This window comes from Chiloscyllium plagiosum, unplaced genomic scaffold (genome assembly GCF_037043375.1).
Source record: "Chiloscyllium plagiosum isolate Xiang-an unplaced genomic scaffold, Cpla_swu_hap1 HiC_scaffold_40, whole genome shotgun sequence".
In the NCBI taxonomy this organism is placed as follows: domain Eukaryota; kingdom Metazoa; phylum Chordata; class Chondrichthyes; order Orectolobiformes; family Hemiscylliidae; genus Chiloscyllium; species Chiloscyllium plagiosum.
Genome location: NW_028270178.1, coordinates 38,232,223 through 38,237,959, shown reverse-complemented (window position 1 = coordinate 38,237,959; position 5,737 = coordinate 38,232,223). Strand labels below are relative to the sequence as shown.

At 45.4% G+C, this 5,737-nt stretch overlaps 1 pseudogene; it reads left to right on the top strand.

Moving 5' to 3' along the window:
- The first annotated feature begins 3,478 nt into the window (after positions 1-3,478).
- LOC122547006 (U2 spliceosomal RNA) lies at positions 3,479-3,653 on the top strand (annotated as a pseudogene).
- Positions 3,654-5,737: the final 2,084 nt, after the last annotated feature.

Sequence of the window (5,737 nt, the reverse complement as noted above, 5' to 3'; positions counted from 1 at the left end):
AAACTGGAGGAGCAAAGGCAGTGTAAAGTGTTGTTAGCAAGGAGCAACCCTTCACAGAAAGCCTAACATCAAAAGCATAACCGAAAGAGGAGGTAGATATTCACAAAATTACATTTATCCCAAGTAATCCGTTCTCAGTGAGTGAAGTGAATACAAATATAAATGTCCTGAAAGATAGTATCGTCATTCACTGCAAGCCAGAGTGGGAAAAGGAGCAACAGGTTCCTGACCATCTTCCTGCCTGAATTCTCTGATTCTATCATCCAAACAAAAGTTAAAACACATGAGACGTTTCCTATAATAAAGATTAAATAATATACTGTAAAATGTGTCTTTTGTTTACAAACGTATTTCAACAACACTTTATTTGTTTCCATTCAGTGCTTCCTGTTTTGATACTGACAACCATTCCCCGCCTTGATTCGTTTCTTTCCAAGCATTAGTTACTGTGTTGATGGGAAATTCAAACCCCAGTCAGAGGGCTCAGTGGCTGGTGGGATCCGAATCTTGGGAATGGGGATGGATGTGGCAGGTGAGCCAACATCCTTACTGCATCCATGAAAACGTTTTGTGTCTCTTAGTGACTCTGGAAGAACCCTATTTCCATTGTGGCTTCATAATAAAGGGAGTGGTAAATTCAAAAAGATATTTGCATCATCACGAATAATTGTTTGCTTCTGCAAAACTGCTCTGAAATCCCTGCCTCAGCTCATAATTGTTGAAACATTGTTACCACCATACCTTATATTCCAGTGCCATATCAGTGATCTCAAAATCTCTCGTTTAATACATACGAGTCATCCTCATCATCATCATCAAAATCAAAACTGTTGAATACCGCAATAGCTTCACCTTCTCCATTTTGTTTTTTTGAAAATGTTTGCAATTAGGTAGAGCCAGTGGGCAACTGTGTTGGAGATGGAGTAGATGGTAAGGGTTCGCATGCACCAGGGATGAGGTGATTACATTAAGTGTGAGTACTGAACATGCAGAAAGACACAGATGAATCGTAATTGAGAAACGGGTCTGATTCGATCAACCAAAATCTATCTTTATGCTTTCTTACGCAATGACTCGGTACACGAGAAATAAATCAAATACACACAAACGTGAACAAATAAAGCTGCTTTTTGGATTCGTTAATGAAGAGTGCACCATTCCCAGAGACGCTACAATACTTGGACAAATCGCGACATCGATGCAAATCCCTCCTGCAAAAAACAGAGAAGCACACCACCCCCAAGTCAGCGACGTATCAGATATTAAAATTGACAATTTTTAAAAATTTCAAAATATACTTCATTCATAGAAATAAATCTTTGGCACCTGTATGATTGGTCATGCCATTCATATGTATACGTTGCACGTCCTTACATACAAGAACAGGTTGAGGTAATCGTATTTACAGTTATCATATTTACAGTTCTGTAAACTAAACCATCCAGTCTCTTGGTATTTAGCTGAGGCGTCAGCGGAACCCAACTACTGTGTGGGCCCCCGTTATGCAAAGGAACCTTCTTTTACCTCAGTTTATGGGGTTACCATTGCCCATTTGACTGTCCTGTCTCTGGAGCATCTGTCTGCATCCCAATGGTGAAAGCGAACTGTTGGACCCTCGCGGGGCTGAGGGAACTGTCCGGCTCCTCACTGCGGTCATTTATCCGCTCTGTTGTTATTGAGCCAAGGAAAGGGTTCTCACCATCCAGTTCTGTGCCTGACAGTAGGACTGTCAGAGGATCACATCTCTCAGTTAGCTGTAGCTATAGCTGTGGGGCAGTGGGTACCTCCTGGTTCTCATTGGGTGGAGAGTGGACTTAGGGACGTCCGTTGTTTCCTGTTTGGGGGGAAATGCCCTCCTCTTCCCCATGGTGCTCTGTCTCTTCTTCTGGTGGTGACCCTCCTTGCGCCCATCTCCAGCATTAGAAGAGCTACCCTTACTTTTCTCATGCAGTTGCCGTTTCTGCCTTTGCTAAAGGCATTGGGGACCTCGCAGGATTATCTTTTCCTGTTTATAACAGGAATCCATTCCTCTGCTTCCTTGTTTACATCCTCTTCCATTGCATCCATCTGCCCAGCTGGAGCTACGATCAGCTGTTGTGTTTCTCTGCTGGCTGCTGTCTCATCCACTCCAACCTGTTCTTCTTTCTGTGTGCCATAAGGCTCCGTTTCCCTGCTGTCTGCGTGGACCTTGATGGTCTTTGGGGGTCCATGGCTCACGTTGCCACCACTGGCCTACTGTGCGTAAGTGGCGACCCACACACGCCCCTCCCCACACGTTTTGGGCAGGTATTGTACATGTGGCCCACCTCTCCGCACAAATTACAGCTCTTTGCTTCCTGCTTGCAATTCCTTCAGAATATTACCTTGCAGGCCGCCATGTGTCCCGATTTCCCGCAGGTTGGGCACACTTACGGCTGCCCTGCATATGTCAGGTAGCCTCTGTTCCCTTCAGTTGCGAAGCTGGAGGGTGGGTGGAGGATGTTACCGTTGTCATCGACCCTCAGGGTTACCCTGACTTGGCGTTTACTGGTCCAGATCCCGAAAGGGTCGACCACATCGGTGCTTTCTCCCTTGACTTGGACATATCTTCCCCAGAAGGTCAGGACATCAGGAACATAGACGTTGTACATATGAATCGTAACACCCGACTCCTCTGCAGGAAGCACACACAACGGGACCGCCGACAAGGTGGAGACTAGAGGCTCCCTTTCCTTCGCCTTGAAGACCTTCAGTAGCTGCTCGCACTGTTTCACACTCGTGAAGGTGATGTCAAAACAGCCTGCCCTAGGGAAATCCTGCAGACAATACATGTCCTTTTTTTAATTTCAAACATATACTTTATTCATAAACTATTTTGATGATCTGTAGAATTGGTAGTACCATTCATGGGGGAACCTTGCATTTCTTTACATACAGAGATCGGAATTAATCATTTGTATATACTGGCCTGTACATTTACCATCCATATATTTAGTTGAGGCTTCAGCGGAGCCCACTTACTGTGTGGACCTCCTATTCTTTGACAGGCAGCCGTTACACAGTGGCCTTACCCCCTGCCCCAATCTTCAGCACATCCCTCAACACGTAGTCCTGGACGGCGGACTGTGCCAGTCCGCAACACTCAGTCGGGGTCAGCTCCTTTAGCTGGAATATCAACAGGTTTCAGACAGACCAAACAGCGTCCTTGACCGAGTTGGTGATCTTCTAGGCACAGTTGATGTTTGTCTCGGTGTGAGTCCCAGGGAACAGACCGTAGAGCACGGAGTCCCACATCACAGAGCTGCTCAGGACGAACCTTGACAAACACCACTGCATTCTTCTTCAGACTTCCTTTGCGTAGGCACATTCCAGAAGGAGGTGTGTGACAGTCTCGTCCCCTCCGCAGCTGCTTCAAGAGTCCGGGCGTACATAAAGGATCTCACAGGCAGAGCCCTTCTCACCACCAGCCAAGCCATGTCTTGATGCTTATTGGAAAGATTTTGCGATGAGGCGTTCTGCCAAATGACTTGTCAGTATTAATATCTGATACGTCCCTGATTTAGTGATTGAACATTAATCTAATTTTTGTTGGAAGGAGTTGATTTGGGAGCTTGCTCCACGAACATCCCGCATCGTCCTAGTATTGCAGTGTTTCTGGGAAAGGTGCATCCCCTCATTAAACAATCCAAAAAAGCTGTTTATTTGTTCACTTTTGTGTGTATTTGCTGAATTTCTCGTGTACTGTGTCTATGCAAAGCGTACAGACAGCTTTTGTCTGGTCAAGTCAGAGTTGCTTTTGTGCAAATCAACTTGGTCGAGGTTACAATTCATCTGCGTCTTTCAGTACTTGCTCTCAATGTTCTCATTTCATCCCTGGTGCATGCCGCCTCTTCCCACCAACTCCGAACAACAGAAGCAAAACAAAGTTGCTCACCAGCTCTTCCTAATGGCAAACTGCATTTCAGAAAACGAAAGGGAGAAGATGGAGCTATTGAAGTATTCAATAGCTTAGATTTCGATGATGATGAGGATGATTCAGGTGCATTGAATTAGAGTTTTTGTGAACACTGTGAGGCAGGAAAAGATGTGTTTTTTTTTGATAGATTACATTCCCTACAGTGAAACAGACCCTTTGGCCCAACAAGTCCACACCGATTATCTGAAGATAAATCCACCCAGATTCAGTTCTCTACATTTACCCGTGACTAATGTACCTCACACTATGGGCAATTTAGCATGGCTAATTCACCTGATCTGCACATCTTTTGGAATGTGGACAGGAACCGGAGCACCCAGAGGAAACCCACACATACATAGGAAGAATGCGCAAACTCCAGACAGATAGCCACCCAAGGCCACAATCGAACCTGGGTCCTGGTGCTGTGAGGCAGCAGTGCCAACCACTGAGCCACTTTGCCACCCCTTTATGGTACATAAAGTCATAGAGATGTACAGCACTGTAACTGAACCTTCAGTCCAACTCATCCATGTTGACCAGATATCTTAACCTCATCTAGTCCCATTCGACAGCACTTGGCCAATATCCCTCTAAACCCTTCCTGTTCAAATACCATCCAGATGCCTTTTAAATGTTGTACCAGACTCCAACAGTTCCATGCCAGCTCATTCCATACATGAACCATGCCCTGCCTGCAAATATTGCCCCTTCGGTCTTTTTTTTATTTTTTCCCCTCTAACCCTAATCCTATGCCCTCTCGTTCTAGACTACCCCACCCCAGTGAAAATAACTTGTCTATTTACCCTATCCAAGCCCCTCATGATTTTATAAACCTCTGTAAGTCACCCCTCAGCCTCTGACGCTCCAGGGAAAACACTCCCAGCCTATTCAGCCTTTTTCCAGTCGCTCAAACCCTCCAGCCCTGGCAACATTCTTGTAAATCTTTAAGAATGTTTCTCATCAGAGTGCAAAAGCAAATGAAATCAATGGGTGTGTTTGTGACGGCTTTATTTTATCAGTTCAGAGGCCTGTGAGTTTAATCAGATTGCATATTCACTGATGTCGGACATAATACGAAAGTCGGAGGAGTTGTAGACAGTGAGGAAGGATGTGGCAGGTTACAGCGGGATATAGATAAGCTGCAGAACTGGGCAGAAAGGTGGCAAATGGAGTTCAATGTAGCTAAGTGTGAGGTGATTCACTTTGGTAAGAGTAATAAAAAGATGGGGTACTGGGCTAACGGTCGGATACTTGGTAGTGTGGATGAGCAGAGGGATCTTGGTGTCCATGTACACAAATCTTTGAAAGTTGCCACCCAGGTAAATAGTGCGGTGAAGAAGGCATATGGCGTACTGGCTTTTATTGGTAGAGGAATTGAGTTCCGGAGTACTGAGGTCATGTTGCAGTTGTATAAGACTTTGGTGCGGCCACATCTGTAGTATTGTGTGCAGTTTTGGTCGCCATACTATAGGAAGGATGTGGAGGCACTGGAACGGGTGCAGAGGAGGTTTACCAGGATGTTGCCTGGTATGGTAGAAAGATCGTATGAGGAAAGGCTGAGGCACTTGGGGTTGTTTTCATTGGAGAAAAGAAGGTTTAGGGGTGACTTGATAGAGGTGTATAAGATGATTCGGGGTTTAGATAGGGTCGACAGTGAGAATCCTTTTCCTCGTATGGAGTCAGCTATTACAAGGGGGCATAGCTTTAAATTAAGGGGGGGTAGGTATAGGACAGATGTTAGGGGTAGGTTCTTTACTCAGCGAGTCGTGAGTTCATGGAATGCCCTGCCAGTAGCAGTGG